Source organism: Amblyomma americanum, chromosome 4, assembly GCF_052857255.1.
Source record: "Amblyomma americanum isolate KBUSLIRL-KWMA chromosome 4, ASM5285725v1, whole genome shotgun sequence".
Lineage (NCBI taxonomy): Eukaryota > Metazoa > Arthropoda > Arachnida > Ixodida > Ixodidae > Amblyomma > Amblyomma americanum.
Window position 1 is genome coordinate 172,248,570 of NC_135500.1, and position 20,311 is coordinate 172,268,880.

Consider the following 20,311-nt stretch of genomic DNA (forward strand, 5'->3'; position numbering starts at 1 on the left):
ATACTCTCGCGCTGTAGCTTGCACATCGTCGTCTTCATCAACTTCCATCTGCGACGCGAACAGATCGATCAGAGCGTAACCTGAATCTAATATCGTCGCCAGCCGTGCCCACGACTCAGCAAAGCATGACCATGAGCCAATCAAGCTAAACATACAGTTTCGTACGTTTACTCGGCTTAACTACGTTAAAACCCTACCAATTTTTCTCTTGAGTCACACTGGCAAACTGTCATTCATGATCTCAAAGTGTCAGATGCACTCCACTCTATTCCTATCCTACTTTCTTTAGTTTCGTGGTCCGAATTTTATTGAAACCTGCACTGACTAGATTCATTTTCTTAACAACAACCTTTATAAAATTCCCAGTTAATGACAAATAAGGTCTTACTGTCCCCTTGAAAAAACGCTTTCGTCAAATTGAGAGACCGGCTGCAAGACTTCTCTTCTTGGCAAGCGAACCTTTTACTTTCATTTTATCAGTTTATCAGTTCGCCGAGCAAATCACCAGGCTTTTACTGTACATTACGTGATAAGCAGCCACGGGATACCTTTGGGCGTGTGCAATCGTCTTTAATGTGTCGGATCTTCTTCCACAGATCTAGATCACGAGAGGTGAGATTAATACCCCTGTCACACGGCGAGTTTCAATGGCCATCAGGTCGAGGGTCTTCGAAATTCTCAATCGCCATCGAACTCTAAGGAGTTGTGTCGCTGTTACACGGCAAATCTCATTGTCCAATGAAATGGTTCTCGTGTCTTACGCCAAGCTTGTGTGGCGCCACAATCGCTACATTTGATATTGCAAAAATAACAAAAATATTTGATAACTGTAAACTAAATGCTGAAATACACACTTACGCGCATGTCGTTTAAAACCCTTTTAATTGCACGTACGCAACGGACAGATGCAGACACTAATGTAGCCACTCTAATACAAGACGCGCCAAAACCAAGCCAGTCCAATTGCGCCGGAGCGTTGCTTCGTCAGGCTTAATACCTGGGAAATCGCCTTGATATCTGAAAAACAAGAGCTATTTGTCTCTTGAAACTTTATGCGAGGGCAATAGTGGCCAAATCGAAGGCGAATACAACAGCTTAGAACACGATATTGCTTTGAGGGATTAGTGACGAAGCTGTTATCTCTGTGAAGCGACGGGCAGGGCGCCGCCATGTCAACGCTAAGTATGCAAGCAACGCAAAGACCGCAACGCAAAATTAATGCGCTTAATGCGCTTTACACCAGTCTGATACAATTTTAAAATTATTGTACAGACTGCTTGCATTAAGTTTTAGGCGAATAATGTTAGTTCATGCTTTTGTACCGTCAATGTGTCGTGTACAAAAGTGCGCTTGGCGCCGCTCGAAGCAACGCTAGCAACCTTGGGCAGCGCTCGAAGGCCCTCGATATCTCGATTCCGCGCTGCTCCGTTGAGTCGATAGGCTATTGACTCGATGGCCATTGAAACTGCCCGTGTAGCAGCGCTCGATCGCCTTCGAGTCGATAGGCTATCGGTTCGAGGGCCATTTAAATGCCCGTGTGACAGGGGTATAAGATTGGGATTTACAGTACTTGAGAACTGTGTTAATTAAGGACCCCAACGATCAAGGCAGAATGCGACTAAGTACAGCTCAGCCAGCTGAAGTACAAGAAAAAAGGAAGGGATGTAGGCTGCCTTCAAGTGCGCAGGGCTGCTTAGGGGTTCAGAAGTGAGCACTAAAGCAGTCCCGGGTGTCGTGCTAATATTCAATGACAAGCTTATCTGTCTGGCTGAGATAGAGTGGACGGGACTAATACCGCACTGATTGAGGAGGAGGCTAATTCTTTTCATTAATAGTGTGGCTTCACTTGAATGATGACAGGAATAAAAAAGTTTCACGGCACGGTTTAATTCTTTCCCTTTCGCTTGTACAGAGACTTTCCTGTTGATAAGCAAAATTAAGGAAAACGGCTTCGGTTACCGAATAATGCGTAAGCATTTTCTCTTTTAAAAACGGAAGCAGTCCCCAACTGCCAACCGCTATCTGTTAACAATGGCCCATACATCGGATGTTACTTTGTGTCTGCTTTTTAAAAGTAGTAAATACTTCATTCTCTCCAGTAGGCCTGATAAGAACATCTTTGACGGCGGCCCGCAAACATTGGTACGAAATATCAGACGATTCTCAAATTGCGACCGGGCATTCGAGATGAATCCCATAAGTCAGGTGAGACGAAAACCTACCGAATTTATTTCCGTGAACCAGGAATCCTACCACTGTGGCGCTGGCGAGCCATGATACGAACTTCATCGCTAACAGAACTTCACCGGCTGTCTCAACCCGATCGAGTGTAGCGACTGTGCGGGCTGGAGAAGAAGAAGGCTTGTAGTGGAGTGCTATTTTATCGCTCCCCTAAGGACGCGAAAAACTGCTCTTGTTGACTTTGTCCCAATCGAACGCATCTAATTTATTACCCCCCTTTCTAACATCAGTTTTTATTGCCTTCGGAAAGATGTGCAGAGCGAAATAAAGTGGAACCGCAGTTGGGAGGATAGAAGGAAATGCAAATTCCGCCGCTGATAAGTTGTCCTCTCTCATGGGATATCTGCAGAGAATAAGCAGGTGAGCCTTCTTCCATGCCATATCTGCAGCGAATAAGGAGGTGAGCCTTCTTCCATGCCAGCACAACGAGCTTGAGGATAAGATTATGAAACGCTTCGGGCGATGCAAGCTGTACTCAGTGTTACACTTGTACTGCGAAGTTTGTTGAGCCGCACTGGATTTGTTCCTAGGAATCCGCACAAGAAGACGTGCTTCGCGAGAAGAGATGCTCTTTCCTTAATGATCACGACCAGTCATAACACGGAGCTTTTAAATGCAAGACGCGCCTTAGTGGATTCTTTTCTTATTTCTGATAATCGAAAAATAAAGTGCTAATACGATCACGGCGTACAGTCTTCGCGCTTAGATGGAAGTTTTATTTTTTGAAATAAGCAGATCTCTTTGAATGTGCTCCCGTTTCTATTGCTAAAAGTGTTTTCTATAAATATTCTGCGGCTGTTGCGAACAGCTAAAGACAAAACCTGTCTTAAAAACCAGATAAAACAACGCCCGCTACCGTGTTTCAGTGCTCTACTTCTTCTCAGGGTGAAGCCAGTGCGGTGCTGTTTGCAGTCGAGTTCTTTCTTTTTATGCAGCTCCAGTTGGTTGGATGAGCTTATTTTTAGTTATCTAGGCGTAACAAGTCGTTATTTGTCCATTTTCAATCTTATGTTGTAGCTGCCAATGAACAAGGTTTTGTAATATTTAATGTGATGTTCGCCCAAGAGGACAAACGACACAGCTGACCTCTTGAGGCTAACGTCCGTGTGTGTAAGCGAGAAGTCGGGGATAAGCTTGGTAATAGCGCAGGCCACGGAGGCCAATGGCTTTTCACATTCAGATGGAAGACATGACAAGACCTATTTACTTTCATATTTTGTATTATAAATTCCACAGCACTTACTTCTCTCGTCCTGAATTATTTGTGTCGGTAGGCAAAGTATAAAAGGGTGAATAAAGCCCTTATTTACGTTTTGTGTTAAGCGCTTGCGTGCTGCGATGTCACAACCTCTGGCACAAACACGACAGCCCAAGGATTCCAAAAGAATGAATGGCATCAATAAGAGCTCAGGTGCCTTGCAGCCATCATCCAAGCAATTTTCTGTGTCTCAGCTGGTAACGACAGGGGCTGTCTAGTGCGACGTCCACACCATATATGATGTCTTTGCGCACTGCCTTCATTCCTTGAAAGTAGTGTAAAATACGTGAGATACGTGAAAGATACGAGTGCTGTATAACGGTAAACTGCTGCCTAAAGACAGATTTAGAAACCCACTGAGCAGTGGGTCTCTAAATTGAGGTATTTTGCCCGGCTGACGGGCCCGAATTAACTTGACTGCGTAAAATTTCAGCGGCTATTTTTCATAAGCTTGTTTGCTTTGTAATCACGTGGTGGGTTAGTATCCGTAGTTTCTTGCTCCTATCCTCGAACACCATATTTTTCACTAGTTAGATACACGCATCGTCATGTCGGCAACTTGCGAATATTCTGAGCTCAAATTGCTCCATTTGTATTTTGATACTAACTTCGTTGCAATCTTTTTGGCATGTACGAAGGAGACAAATCTTAGGAGTTTGCGGGACAGCAGGGTTCGCTCCCAAGTTAATTTCCCCAAGTACCTGTTGAAACCACACGAAGTTAACGTGCATTTTAGAAGCGGTTTTTCAATTCATATGCAGCCCCACTGCATTCCTTTTCACCACCCTCGGCGCTCAACGTTAGCTGCGCCGCTCGCAGCAGCCAACGTCAAGAACACGAACCAACTTTAATAACAAGGCGCCAACTTGTAGTCGTTTGCACAGCGTCCACGCATGCACCGTGCGTTTCGCAATCTGTGAGAAGGATTCGGCCCTGGCGTCCTCCTTGCGAAATTCGTTTGGACAGGACGCGACAGCAGTGGATTGCCTCGGAAAGCAGCCCGCCAGCAGAGGACAGTGTTTCGAATTCTAGCACCAAGTAATGTGTTACAAGAGAAAACTGTTTCGCAAATTCAATCGAGGCACGCGGAGAAGTTGTGTGGCAACTATGAATCCTTTCAAGAAAATGCTGAACCAGCAGAACGGTGCAGAAAGTTGTGGCAGTCGGTGATTCATCAATCTTGGCACCAGCGCAGAAGGCGAAGACATAGAAAAGGTACCCAGGACAAGCACTGGACATCAACTACTTTTTTCCTGCAGAACGATAGACTTATACAAAAATACGAAGGAGGCAGTATAAAGTGAAAGGCAAAATGAGTGGGTGTTAGCGCACATGTGCACAGCCTGAACAGGCAGCCAGTAAGCTATTTCGTTTCGTGATAAAAATAAAGGAGGAGTGATCGCACGCTAATAAACTTTCTTTTCAGTGCAGTAGACATCTATAATCTCCCTACAAAGGTTTTTTTTCCTTTACTACAGGTGCGTGTGGCATTCAACCGTAACTAAACTTTACTTTAAGCCACATTAAGAAACTGGAAGCAATGTGCAGAGTACGTGTCGTATATTCGGCTCCCAACAGGCTGCGCTAATCTGCCGAGCTGTCAGCGGACCAAATTAACAACCTGAGTTGAAAAATAAGCTTGCCACTCGTTTCACAACATGCAAAGCCGGAGTGGTTTTTGAGATCCCTCTCTCGTGTAAACAGTACTACGTCAACCATACGGTGATATAACTTGAACGAAAGTTTACGGGGCACCGATGTGAAGTACAAAAGGCAACAGCGGCTGGTTGCCTAGCTGAATAATGCAAGAGGTGCAAAAATTGTACAAAAAGAGAGCCACGGTTCCACGCCGTACGCATCAGTGGTAAAGTAAAAAAGTCAGCTTTCTGGGTAAATTACAGAAGCCTTCTGCATTGAAAGAAATGTGACAAGTGTATTAACGCTTTCCTTAGATTTATCACGATAAGATATTGCTTACTTGGATGCCTGTTCACGCTGTGTAGACGTGCTCCGACATCCACTCATGTGGCCTTTCCTTTTATACCTCCTCTGTTTATTTCAGTACAAGTGCATCTTTCTGAAGTAAGGAGCTAGTAGATGCGCGGTGGGTTTCCTCGGTGCCTTTTCTATACTTTTTCTTTCGTGCTAGTGCCAAGCTTAGCACTTGTTTAAAGAGGAAACGTAGTAATTTGAGTGCGTGCCGTAGCTATGGCGAAGGTGTCATGGGAGTTTTCTGGGAACTCAGGTTGGATTGCGGTGACACAACATAAAACACAGCACTCCTGCATCTTCAGGTCCGGAAGATATTGAATTTCTTATCGCAGTGTTTTCAAAGGAATGCACCCAAATAATCAGGAAGGTATTTTTAAATGCTATGGCCGTTCAGAAATATCCACAGAGCTCCGAAATATTCTCTGCAGTACATTCCAGTTAATCCTTACACACATCCTTGGCGCCTGGAGCCAATAACACTCACACCCGTGGTGTTTAAAACAAAACTACCTAAAACGTTTTGTAAAACTGCATCTCGGAGCTTACGGTTGTCTTTCTAGAGTTTGAACGTGCCTCTTTTCTCGTGAATGCTTCGGTATGAACCAATATATCATTATCACCGACTTTTATCCGGCACACATACCGAAACTTCGCATTCAGAACTCATTTTTGAGTCGGTGCCTTCGTATGGTGTCGTAGAGCAAGTAGGAGTAGGCGAGAAAGTCTGTTAGTCAGAAAGACATTAAAATACGCAGGAAAACACAGCTACCTCCAAGTGCATAAAGCCATAATCCTTTTCACTTCGCCCTTTAAGCCAGCCGGATATTTTCCCCCACTGTCCGCCATTTCTCTTCCATCGCTTACTGTTTCGTTCTCGCCTACGTTTTCTTTGGTTATCTTGGATGGTCAAATGTTTAGGGGAATCCCCCAAGGTGGATTAAATGTGTAATAAGAGAGTAATTACTTATTGGATGGCAATGACTAATTACTCCCTTATTACTATCTCAGCTATATACCGAGAGCACAGGTGCGTTAAGTACACCACCGTGGAAGCGCAACTCTACCAAGTCCAAATCGCGGCCTGACGAAAGGGATGAGAAGATAGAAATAAAGACATAACTTGAGATACACAAGCCGCAGCGCCGTCTAGAGCACGTCCAAGTAATTTCATCATATCAGGCGATAGACTGTCTTCTGACAACTCACACTTTTTGTGACCTATTAGCGAATCGACTTACAAGCCAATAACGCAGAACCGTATGCGAGCACATTGGCGTGAAAAAGAAAAAAAAATGTGAGCAAATTTTTTTATGACCATTAAACAAAATTTGAAATACAGGTTCGATTAAACGCATTGCGGAGCCATTGATGGAAGGCAGGGTCGATATAACAGTGTAAACTAATATAACAGTGCCATCCGAATGGTTCAGAGATAGCGAGAGGCTTAAAAAAATATTTCCCGAACGATCATGTGCCTGCAAAGAACTGCACAACTAGAAATCAGCGATAGCGGAAATTGCACTTGGCGGTACTAGTAGGTCAGAACATTGTAGATATTCTGTGGAAAGCAGCTACGTTAATCTCGGATATCGTGGAAGTAGTGTCAGGAGGCTACAATCCTGCTAGAGAAATCTGATCACCGCTCGCATCAAAGACAACGTCGTAAGAGCCCTTTCGGAGGCTTCAAGAGAAGAGTCCTGCCCTTGCCTATCTTGTTTCTTTTGTTCTTCCCCTTCGTCACTCATTTTAAACACAAACTTTCCACCAGCTCTTTCCCAGGATTGTCCATTCCGCAAGCCACCGTACTAAAATGAGGCGGAATCAAAAGTGAATGGACACTGAAATATGCTCTCTTTGGTATCTGTTTGAAAAAAACTTGCCACAATAAAATGGGAGGGAACATTACCACAAAGTATGATGTGTTGTCTATTGTGTTTCCGATCCCGTTTTAAACATGACACAGCAACGAACTCAATACCGTTTGATGTTTTTCGTAGGGGCAAGGAAGAATGTGCATGCTTTAACTCGGCAAAACGGCAGCTGAGAGCACGAGGCCGAGTATCACGTCGCCCAACCTTCGCGTGCGCGAGATTCTAACTCATCCTTCCACCATCTATCAATCCCTACGCAGGAAGCCTGCTAATATGTCCCCTTGAGGCCCATGGGTTCTCACGCCTGCACTGGAGGTGTTCAATCTGCCTTTTTTCGCTCCCTTGCGAATTCGGCATTCGCTACCTGTTCAGTAATGCAGCTAGCTGCACAACTCTGAGAGCGTGTTGTCCAATGCAAAAGGCACACCTAAAAATTGACTGCTCGTATCCGGAAACACTGGATTTCACGTTATACTGCGACGCGAAGCGGCAGAAATAATTACCTTGCGGGGTGGGAGAGACTTCCGCTTTGTGCTGATATTTCTTCCATCGGAACACTGCGATTTAACTTTGTATGTTTATCACAAAAAATTTTCTGGTTCCTAACATTGGAGAAAACATTCTGGCATCTAAACTACCGGGTAACGTCAGCAGAACGAAGAGAAGATATTCCAAAACCAATTTTTTAAGTCATATATTTACTCAAGCTATAAAGAGGGGATGTAATTATGGTCGAAAGAAAATTATGGTTATGAGAGATGTTATAGATAGGTTGCAGGAGAGAGCGGACAGATATTCTAAAACCTATTTTTAAGTCATATCTTTACTCAAGGTATAAAGATGGGTTGTAATTATGGTGAAAAGCAAAGTATGGTTTCCAGAGAATTTATAGATAGGTTACAGGAGAGAGCGGGCAGATATTTCAAAACCTATTTTTTAAGTCATATCTTTACTCAAGTTATAAAGAGGGGATGTAATTGTGGTCGAAAGAAAAGTATGTTTATGAGAGAAATTATAAATAGGTTGCAGGAGAGAGCGGGCAGATATTGCAAAACCTATTTTTTAGGTCATATCTTTACTCAAGGTATAAAGATGGGTTGTAATTATGGTCGAAAGAAAAGTATGGTTATGAGAGAAGTTATAGATAGGTTGCAGGAGAGAGCGGCCAGATATTCCGAAACCTTTTTTTAAGTCATATCTTTACTCAAGTTATAAAGAGGGGTTGTAATTGTGGTCGAAAGAAAAGTATGTTTATGAGAGGAATTATAGATAGGTTGCAGGAGAGAGCGGGCAGATATTTCAAAACCTATTTTTATGACATATCTTTACGCAAGGTGGAAAGAGGGGATGTAATTATGGTCGAAGTAAAAGTATGGTTATGAGAGAAGTTATAGATAGGTTGCAGGAGAGAGCGGGCAGATATTTCAAAACCTATTTTTTAAGTCATATCTTTACTCAAGGTATAAAGATGGGTTGTAATTATGGTCAAAAGAAAAGTATGGTTATGAGAGAAGTTATGGATAGGTTGCAGGAGAGAGTGGCCAGATATCCCGAAACCTTTTTTTTTAAGTCATATCTTTACTCAAGGTATAAAGAGGGGATGTAATTGCGGTCGAAAGAAAAGTATGGTTATGAGAGAAATTATAGATAGGTTGCAGGAGAGAGCGGGCAGATATTTCAAAACCTATTTTTATGTCATATCTGTACGCAAGGTATAAAGAGGGGATGTAATTATGGTCGAAGGAAAAGTATGGTTATGAGAGAAGTTATAGATAGGTTGCAGGAGAGAGCGGGCAGATATTCCGAAACCTATTTTTTAAGTCATACCTTTATTCAAAGTATAAAGAGGGGATGTAATTATGGTCGAAAGAAAAGTATGGTTATGAGAGAAGTTATAGATAGGTTGCAGGAGAGAGCGGGCAGATATTCCAAAACCTATCTTTAAGTCATACCTTTATTCAAGGTATAAAGAGGGGATGTAATTATGGTCGAAAAAAAAGTATGGTAATGAGAGAAGTTATAGATAGGTTGCAGGAGAGAGCGGCCAGATATTCAAAAACCTTTTTTTTAAGTCATATCTGTACGCAAGGTATAAAGAGGGGATGTAATTATGGTCGAAGGAAAAGTATGGTTATGAGAGAAGTTATAGATAGGTTGCAGGAGAGAGCGGGCAGATATTCCTAAACCTATTTTTTAAGTCATACCTTTATTCAGGGTATAAAGAGGGGATGTAATTATGGTCGAAAGAAAAGTATGGTTATGAGAGAAGTTATAGATAGGTTGCAGGAGAAAGCGGCCAGATATTCCAAAACCTATTTTTTAACTCATATATTAACTCAAGGTATAAAGAGGGGATGTAATTGTGGTCGAAATAAAAGTATGGTTATAAGAAAAATTATAGATAGGTTGCTGGAGAAAGCGGGCAGATATTCCAAAACCTATTTTTAAGTCATATATTTACTCAAGGTACAAAGAGGGAATGAAATTATGGTCGAAAGAAAAGTATGGTTAACTTAAACAAAAATTTTGACTGATCTAATGAAGTAAAGGGGTGGGCGATGATGCGGTCCTTGCGTTCAAGCGATGTATAACGAAATACTCTTCTACAAGAGATTCACTGCAGTCAGGTGGGGGATTTACAAAGGCTTCGGCGCCAAGAAAACCTCGAGAAGCTGTTTGATATTGGTCTCAGTGTTCCGGGATTGGCAGGGTAAACACTCAGGGCAGGGATACAAGACTTGAAATCAAAGGTTTGGTTTATTGGGGATTTACGTCCCAAAGCGACTCAGGCTATGAGGGACGCCGTAGTGAAGGGCTCCGGAAATTTTGACCAACTGGGGTTCTTTAACGTGCACTGACATCGCACAGTACACGGGCCTCTAGAATTTCGTCACCATCAAAATTCGACTGCCGCGGCCGGGATGAAATCAAAGGCACTTTCGAATTACGACAGTAGTGAGGGAAACAATGACTCGGATCCTCCGAAGCAAAACCTCTCTTTCACGACTGTGTGAAATGGGGAGGCTTAGCACGCGCACACAGAGGGCTGAGAATTCTAGTCTGCACCCTCTGACGACCTCTTCACGCTGCCCCGGGATTATCGGTGTTAGTGGCACGACGCAAGTATACGGCACAAGCAACGGAATTAGGGAATTATAGCGTCATACACAAGCACGCACAGGCACTCACTCACCCTCGCATGATATTTAATACTCACAGACTCACTGATACTCTCACACAAAGAGAGAGAGAGAGAAAGGGCTATAAAAGAAGTCTTAACTCACTAAAAAGCTTTAAAAATTAGTCCAGTTTGTAGCAAAGCTTCAAGAGGTTGAACTGGGGCCATATATCATAACTGTTCATTGTGGATTTAGTGGTCTGTTACTGGTCACAAAGGCATACGCGCAATTTTAAGGCGTCTGCTCAAAGCGAACTGACCATTTGAATAGTCAGCAACCGGACCTAGCCATTGGCTGCATATCGCAGTCAATGGCAGCTAATTGTGTGGCCCGGTCGCCAACCACCCAATGGTCTGTAGAAGGGCTGCAGACTGGGTGAGTTGGTGCTTCATGACAAGATTCAATGGTCAACAACGCTAGACAACAGGACCAGATATAGCGCAGCGCCGTGTTCGTCTCTTCCTATGCCTGGTCTTGTTGTCTAGCGCTGTTGAAAATTAATTCTTGTCACCCAATGGTCGGGTCACTTACCACAGACGCTTGAAAGCCGCGGGTACATCTCAGTGACCAATGACAAAAGGGACAAATGATTAAGTGAACAAATGGACAAATGGTAATTGACAGCTACGGAATGCGGCCTGTGGTTATTTTTACATAATAGAAGGCGGAAATGACGCCGTGATTACCTCTTGTCTATGAGGAAGTCCTTTGGCGGCAAATGCTCCGAAACAGACAGCTCAACAATTTTGCCACAAAAAGAGCCAATCTTTTTCCACTCAAGTGACCGAAACCGAATTCACAACAGCTGCCACCGCAAGCTCCTCCTTGAGCGGAGGTGACCTACATAACCCCGCCCACATCGTTTGACAGTCCAGCATGCTGGGGATATGAACCTTTCATGGAGAGCGGAACGCTCATTTCTATGCTCGCAGTTTGATCTTTAGCGAAGCATATCCTAGCCCGTAGAACCAGGTAACCCAGCCAGCGTTTTGTTACAATTTTCTTTCGAAATTAGATTATTAAAAGTCTGAATTGTGACTTAAACTTGGGCCAAACGTTTGCACCGAAGAATTCAACCTGAACCTTCTAGGAAGACAGGTGGAGCTAGCAGCCTCGGCGCACTATTCGGCAACCTCTGCGCTCATATGAGTAGTTGCACCGGAAATTTTTAGGAAATTGCCAAGCCTGTCTACAGGCAGTCCGGCATTGTTGAAATACCGGTGCCAAGAATCTCCTTTCTCTCGGGTGACGTACGACTGCAATCACCGGTTTGGATTGAACACACCCGTAGAAAAAGCAATAGACTTTAGAATGGCTGTTAGCAATGACTTGGTCGCATTCTCATTCTATCAGGAACGCTGGAAATGTACGAAGAAAGCTTCCTTGGCTCCCTGTGAGAATGTCGAGAAACCTTCCAGCAGCATTGATCAAATAACCAACGCCTTCTCGAAGAGCGCTTGAGCCGGGCCCGCACCTGAGAGCTAGACCGCCTCATTCTCATTCACCGTTTATTCTCGCACGCCCACAAAGGAAGCGTAAGAGCCACAACACCTCTGGGCGAAATAGAAGTGCCTCTTAAAGGAGCACAATAATAGGGCGCCATACGAAGGTCCAGGAAGTGCGTCTATTGCTCCGGTGATTGAGACCTTAGGGAGCACTTGCTTTTCCACTGCCACACAATCTCTTCCCCTCTGATGAGTTCCTTCCTCGAGCTTAGTAAAAGAAATCTCTGTAGTCAGCGGTATTGCAACTTGACAGCGGGAATCTGAAAGCGGCTTTTATCTTGGTAAGCACAGAAAATAAACAAAGATACTATTCATTCTATTCCGGGCCATAGGTGAGAATCTAGAAGCTCAAGCAAAGAGCCTGAAGCTAAGAGCAAAACCGAATACGCTTATGCGCCTTCCTACAGCTGTTGCGTATGAAGTTCGTTACCTGTGTAGATTCAGGCCTGTAAAATGTGCGTATGTGGCATTTCACGATCTGCCAGTTTTTCATTTCTGGTTTTGAATTCTCAATGAGCTGTAGCGGCCTCGTAGTTTGCCTGGCAAGAGAAACGCATTCCTCTTAAAAATGGTTGTCTCTCCTGAAACTGCTTTTCAGTCAGTAAAATTGGCTAAACTAGTGATAGCAACACCTCACTAAAAATTTATCATGAGCACAAACCCTAACGATGTGATTTCTTGGAGTTCTATGTCATCGTTATTTTTGTATTGATATTTATGGCACCCTCTTTATTTTGCACGCTTATCATTTGATCTTTAACAACATGTGAGCGCACTGCCCGCTTGGGAGACGTTAAAACAGGAGATTACTGTTTCAAAGAAGCACTTGAGGGAACAAAAAAAAAGACAACTGGCCAGCGTGTTTATGTCCGGCGTGGAAAGAGGAATAGCGTGAATGGAATTTACGCCGAAGGCTCCGCGGACGTGGCCTGAATGCCATGCGCCGAAAGCGCAGTCGGACTTCTGCGGCCCGTTTCTTGGTTTTGCAAGTCTCTTGAGCATCAATCACCATTGCTTGCTTTTTTGTATAATCGTGTTTTAACCCTCCAGGGGGAGATGCAACAAAAATACTTTAGTGAAGCGTCCTTCGCCATCCAACGTCTTTGTTGACGAATGAGAATTACACTTTTAAATCGCTTCAGCAGCTATGAAAAATGATGGCCACGTTCTATGGGTAGTCGCGTTCTGTTGCCTTCCCTTGAAGCATTTGTACGCCTGATCAAGACTACCATGTTCTTAGGTTGATTTTCTGTGTTCATAGCTGCTTGATGATGCTCATTGTTTGTTGACGCATCACATGAGTCATTGGGTTTATCACTGCGCTCTGGTTACATGGTATTGGAGAGAAAGCATGCTATACAATATCTCAGTTATTCTGAAACCCTGTACTCTCAGTTATTCTCGCCTGTTCTGAGACCACCAAAATCGGCATGTACGATAGAACGTTTTGCTGCAGGCCTAAACTCCATAAGTTTTATAGACAACTTCTGATCAGCGTTAATTCAAAAAGCAGACGTTTTTATGAGGTGGCTAAAACGATATTCATCAGTGTGTTCAACCTCAAAGTTTTAAACAAAGTTCCATATAGTCTTTGAGTAAATCTAACACCATTTTTCTCCACAAATCATTTTAGTTTTATCTGCTTCCGCTGCTTTTTCTGCAAATTCATTGCGAGTTTTCCTTTATAACTTTTCAAGTCACAAATCTGTGGGTCGAGAATTGACCCTGTGTGTAGAGTTGACCCCAGCATGAAAGGCCACATGCACTTCATGAAAGTGGAAATTTCTCCGGCTGCCTCTATAAGCCTTCTTTTATATTGCCCTTTACTACGGGTCATTTGAACCGACCTTGGTTTTGATGTGCACTGAATGTACGTCGCGCATAAGGTTTGTTTACTTGTAGTTGCCTAAATGACACTCAGGCGAAGGATCCTAAGACTTCTACCGCCACTGAAGTTTAAGGTTCACTGGAACTTGTTCTTTTAAAACAACATTTATGATGTAGTAACAAATATTTTGTACGCTTTAGATTTGGTTCCCGGTTCAGCGTATTACATCAATTCATTTATTTGCTCCTTAGCAGCCGTTTTCAGAATCTCCGCTCTCCAGGAGACGGGCCTCGTACCCACCCTAGCACAAGCAATTTGTCTGCTCATCTTATTTTGCCAGTTAATAGGCTTTAAGGCCAAGCGAATGACGTTTACTCTGAAGGAATGCTTCGTTTTTTATGGCCACATGTGTCAAGAACCAGACAAGGAAAGGGCCGCACTCATAGCACTGAGCGCCCCCTTGTGTCTTACTGTGTAGCGAGCAGACACTGATTATCTAGAAAACATTTCTTCATTGAACGAATGCCTGGAACGAAGGAAGACAAATGAGTTTTCCTCGTCTTTCGGTACCCGCCGCGGTGGCTCAGTGGTTAGGGCGCTCGACTACTGATCCGGAGTTCCCGGGTTCCAACCCGACCGCGGCGGCTGCGTTTCTATGGAGGAAAAACGCTTAGGCGCCCGTGTGCTGTGCGATGTCAGTGCACGTTAAACATACCCAGGTGGTCGAAATTATTCCGGAGCCCTCCACTACGGCACCTCTTTCTTCCTTCTTTCACTCCCTCCCTTATCCCTTCCCTTACGGCGCGGTTCAGGTGTCCAACGATATATGAGACAGATACTGCGCCATTTCCTTTCCCCAAAAAACCAATTATTATAATTATTATCGTCTTTCAGAGAAAAATTGAAACAAAAGGCGGTGCATTATGGACGGGGAAGCCTCGCAGCCTCCGAAGCTATTTTTTCGCATAAGATCTTGAAGATATCCGAGAGTGTCGCTGCGCTTTTTGCAGATTTCTGCTTCTAAAAGAGTTTTCCACACACGCGTTCTTACGACAGTGTGCAGGAAAAGTACCGGAAGTTGGTTCCTAAACATTTTGCAGGCCCTATCGCAAAGTCATCTCGCTTCCGACCGTCGTTTCCCCTTTCCGCCTTCTGTGATGGCTTAGGAACGCTTTGGTAGATTTATTTCCAGGAATTGTGGTCTTCACATCGTTTACAGTAGCCAATCAACTTTTATAACCTGATAATCTTAACAATATTTGTGTATTTTGTGCTTGCGCAAAGCGGGCAGATATGGCACATGTCAACTGAAGGCCGGTGTATTGATGCTGACCACCTTTTTCTCTTAAACCTGTACCAAAATCTCATCACATGGTAGATTTTGAATTTCGCTTCATGAAATCTGGCCAACGCAGCGGACTGTTTATTTATTGCGTAGTATTTTTGTATTAAAACACTTATTTAAAAGACATGGCCGAAATCAAACTTTATATCTTTTCAAGAACAGTCATGTTTCGTTCTTCTCCCTGCTGCAGTATTCTCGTTTGAATAAATATCGTTCATTTTATTTATTTATTTTTTAGGCTGTCTTGTTTCTGCTACATTTCGGAAGTAACAAGCCAAGAAAAAGAATAGGAAATAACGAAAGTTCCGGACCATATATTTCGAAAAAGAAATGCGGGGTCTAAAGCTTAAAATTATGGTACAGACCTGCCACTTCCCGATGGTAGGAAACAGTAAGCCTCTAAATTGTTCATGTCACCTGTTCGTGCCACAATATGAATATGCAGTGATTTGATGACCACTACATATTCATCTTAATTATAACCATCATAAACCACCACCGGAGAAAAAACCGGACGCGACCACCTGTCATCGTAAAAAAAAAAAAACAAGCTTGACGGCCGGGCACTGACATCATAAATGACATCACCACATCGGACAAATCCCGTTATCTGGAGAGACGTGTCATTACCTGACAGAATGTAACGTCGCTCGACGTGAGAATTCTCATTGGCTGTAAGGACGTGACTTTGATAAACCAACAGTAAAGTCACCAGACCGGATTCGTCTCTGCGAAGCGTCCACCTACCAAGCGTCGCAGGTCACAGTAGGTGCACGGGACGAACTGCAGCATATTGGTCACGAAGAGCAACTTGGGTCCCACAGCCCCAACAAGTCATTTCCGGGAAAGGCATCTACTGTTTTGAATGCAATCGCAATGCCTACAGATAATACAATTATACATCGCAACGGTTTTTCCTAATCTCTTTTTTTTTCATGCCCTTGCGAAATTCAGCCGCCGCGCCAGAAGACATTGAGAGCCCCCACCTTTCCTTCCTTATATTTCTGATCAGTCACACCCCTTGACAATCCTTTCTTTTAGCTTTCCCCGTCTATATTAAGAGACATATCGCATTTGCAATGGATGGTAGAAATAACACTGCTGCATAGGAAGCAGTACGGCCTCACCAGACGAAAGCTACTAAATAGGCACGAAAGAAACGCAGTGTGTTCTCCAGATATTTTATTTGGTAAGGTTCTGCGTTTCAAGCACTGTAACACTAAGCCACTGACATACTAATGCCTATCTGAACACGCAGTTTTGCAAAGCAGTTGAAGTGCGACCGCATGAAATTACTGCATAAAGTGCAAAGTTTGCACCTATTTTAGGTATGGGCAGCGCAGCGAGCTTTTTGCGCCGCAAAATTGCTGCCTTAAAATTCAGAATCATTCTGTGAAACGTTACAGAATAGAGTCTCTGGAAAGAAAACTTTTTGGCCAATAATATCTACAAAAGAGTGAGCAAACCTATCTTCAAGCCCAGAACGGGCATATATTGGCATTGGTTACATTTTAAGCCTATTTCTGAAGCCTCAAAATTTGTAATTTCTTAAATGTGCGAATTAATGATAATGAAATTTTGTAACGTGTCAGGAAAAAAGTCTAGGGATAATGTCAAGGCATAGAAAAAGCAGAATGCAAAGAAGTGCGTGTAAAAGTGCTACCACAATCAGTATGCAGCTGAATTGTGCGGTTATTACGTCATCAATCAATTCCGCAGTTCGCGTGCAACAATGCTCTGAAACCAGCTCATGACCGAGTCGCTCACTACCGTGATAAAAAGTATTGGGAGCCTGAGAGATTACTGCAAAAGACCTTCGCGAACGTCGCCGCGATGCTGACTGCAAGTCACGTGAATACACTAGGTTAGGCACCAGTCTGGAGGAGCAAAAGTGTTAATGCCACAAGATCTTGACGTGTGAGGTAGTGATTCCGTGATGCAACGAAGACCCCGATAACTGCCTAGGCATCGTGCATTATAGAAATATGGTAAGCTAATTCCTACTACTGATGCTGCCGTGCTCGTGGTTGTCTATATTCAGAATATTGAGCTTCTCCCGCCACAGTCCCGCAACAATGGCTGCGGCCGCCGATGGCGGGGAAGCAGTCGAGCGAAGACTTGAAATTAAGCCGCTTATTGGGCAAATCTGTGCAGTCAAACGACAAAGGAAACATTTGAAATTGGCGACAGGCGCACGCAGACTTAACGAACGTCGGTCTGAAGTTTCTGCCGTTGTCTACAGCTGTCTTTCTATAAGTGAAAGACAGGTGTCGTGAGCAACAGCGTCTAGAACTGCACTGAGCACTACTGAACTACCCGTTCATAACGCCGGTTTCTCGAGGTCTAAATGGGCGTGGTACGCATGGATAAAATCGCACGATCTGTAAGATGACGCAGAAAATTGTAAGAACGTGCTTTCTTGAGAAAAACAAAAGAAAGGAAAAGGAAACCAGGGATCATTTACCTTCGGTTTACTTTGCGCCAACATTTTGTGACAACGCGACGTGAGGCGTGGTCCTGTGTGCATAATTTTCTTCTGTAAGTGCAATAGGCGAGAGAAACAACACTTTTTTTTGCAATAAAAAAGCAAAGTTCCAGTCCTGCTCGTGTCGACTATTTAGGAAAAAAGAATAGGCAGCCTCCAGAACACAACTGTTCACTTCATCAGCACCTACTAACTGAACACAGAGCTCCAAACATTAACGCCCTGAGTGCTGGTGTGGCTATTTTCTTTCTACAACCGGATGCTTGCTAAACACCTACGTAAACCGTCAATCTTGAGAGCTATTTTGGCGCACCAGATATTACCTTATTCTCCTTTACGTGAAAAATTAACGCCGTTAAAACTTCCGTTTAAAAAGCCGTCAAGAAGGCCGCCATAACATCCAAGGGTAGAACATGAAGGAAAGCAAATGTGTCTAGAATGTATTGATAAGGTATTGAACAGGAACTTTGTGAACAGGCTGTTTTTGTGGAAAGAAGCCTTGAGCGATGCAAGGCACATAGTTTTCACGAAGCCTTGATGGCATAAGCAACGCCAAACTAACCAAATCGCTGTCCCGTGCAAAATTGAATGAGTACAGAAAGTTACTCTACGCATACTCGATATTGTAAAAAGAACAAGAATAATAGAAAATAAAAATGAATGAAATAATGAAAAAGTCTTCATTAAAACTACACATCCAAAAAAAGCATCCATCAATGAACGTTTCCACGTGGCCTTCATTCCTTTGGGCGCAATTAAGCTCGCTGACTGGGGAACAACTTTAAATTTTCTTAACGCTTTCGCCAGTCATTTTAAGACTCATCAAAAGGCAGGCGCTGAAACTAAACTTGAAGCAGCACTTCAGAAACATAAAACGAATACTGAGAGTTTCTGTACGCGCTACCAATATCGTGTGCGGGTGTTTCGAGCGAACGATTTCAAATAAATAAAAATGCGCGAGAGTATACATGGGAAGAGCAAAAGCAACATATGTTGTCAATCTCTTGCACTTTGAAACACGCCCATAGTGCGCTGAAGTTTGAAAATAAGTGTTTTTGTTTTTTATTATGAGTGCGTTTTTCGCTGTTTTTTAATCAACCCGGTAACGAACCAACTCGCCTATTCAATAGTACGCCTAAAATGCTGCGGGCTGAATTTTGAAACGTTGTTGAGAGCGAGTATGCCACCGTATTAATTCACATGTTCATGTCCTACTATCGCTTTGTTGAACATGCCACGAATATTATCCTATTTTTGGTGCATATGTGCAGGCATAGGTGCCTGCCTCTGTGTATTCTATCTGCCTGAAATTTATTGTGCTAAGTGAATGAAAAGCGAAAGAAACGGTAAAGGTCTTTTAGGCACGCTTTTCGACGCCGGTATTAAATAATGCGGCACATAAAAAGTGGGGTTACTTGTAAAAGCAATATATTCCCGCATCTCATCAGGCGAATGTATATGCTACTCAGTTCTCTCAAGCTTAGATAACAAACTCAGTACAATGAACAATGATAAAAAGATTTACGGTTGAAAAAAGTTTCGAGCCCTATGGGCGCCCCGCATAACGGCATTGGAGCGTCAGAATAAGCAAATCTTCCTTTAAAGGGCCGGCGGTAGACACTGCATATCGATTGCATCCGCCCTTTGCTGCGCTCTATGGAGAAGAATAGGAACGATTTATAACGGAACACGCGTATCCCTATCATAATTTTTTTTCTTTTCAACGTATTGCGAGGAATAAAAAATTAAAAATAGCAACAAAGAATTTTTACGCTCAACAGAATTAGTCTTGGCTCTTCTGCAACCTGATATTCGTCAGATCGATAGGGCAACTATAGTTTCGCAGGCCTGCTGTACCTTCTCCTAAGAACAACTTTAGACTAATTATTTTTCTTCAGAATGGCGATCGAATAGTCTGCCAGGAATTCGTGTGCCTCAGCAATGGGCAGTATCAAAGATACATGTACATTCGTTACTTTGTTTCGATGCATTTCAGTATTGATATTGGGTATCAATTGGCAAAAATGAAAGCATAGGAGCATCAGTATTAAAAATACATTTTCGTGTATCGTCTATCTTAAACATATTGATAGTCACTAAAAAAATTCTGTCTTAGATTTTTTGTGGCTGTTGTGAGACTGACGTCGTTGCACCCTCAGGTGGAAGCACCCTAAAAAAGGAATGGAGAATAATTACGAAAAGACGATAACAATGCCGTTCGTCTACTCAGTGTTATTTATTCCTTTGTTCTTTGCCTGGCAGATAGACTACGTATGTGTCGCACTCCTACTCACTCGGTGACAGAAAAGCTGAGGATATATGAGCTCGGGGTTGTGGTAGAGACAATAACAAACTCGTCTAAACAACTGCCGTCGATACAGACGCAGCTCAACTCGTACAAACGTACATCCGTTGTACAAAAAAACTCAGCTACAAAAACTTCTCACCCGGACTGTGCTCACGCAGACACGTATGCAGGGCTAGCGGACACTAATCATTCTTTCTGACTTGGTAAAAAATATTTCTTTCTATAAAAAGACGCCTCGCTTTATCTCCCCAACACTCTTGTACTATCCAGTCGGTATGTCTAATAATTTCCTGAATTAA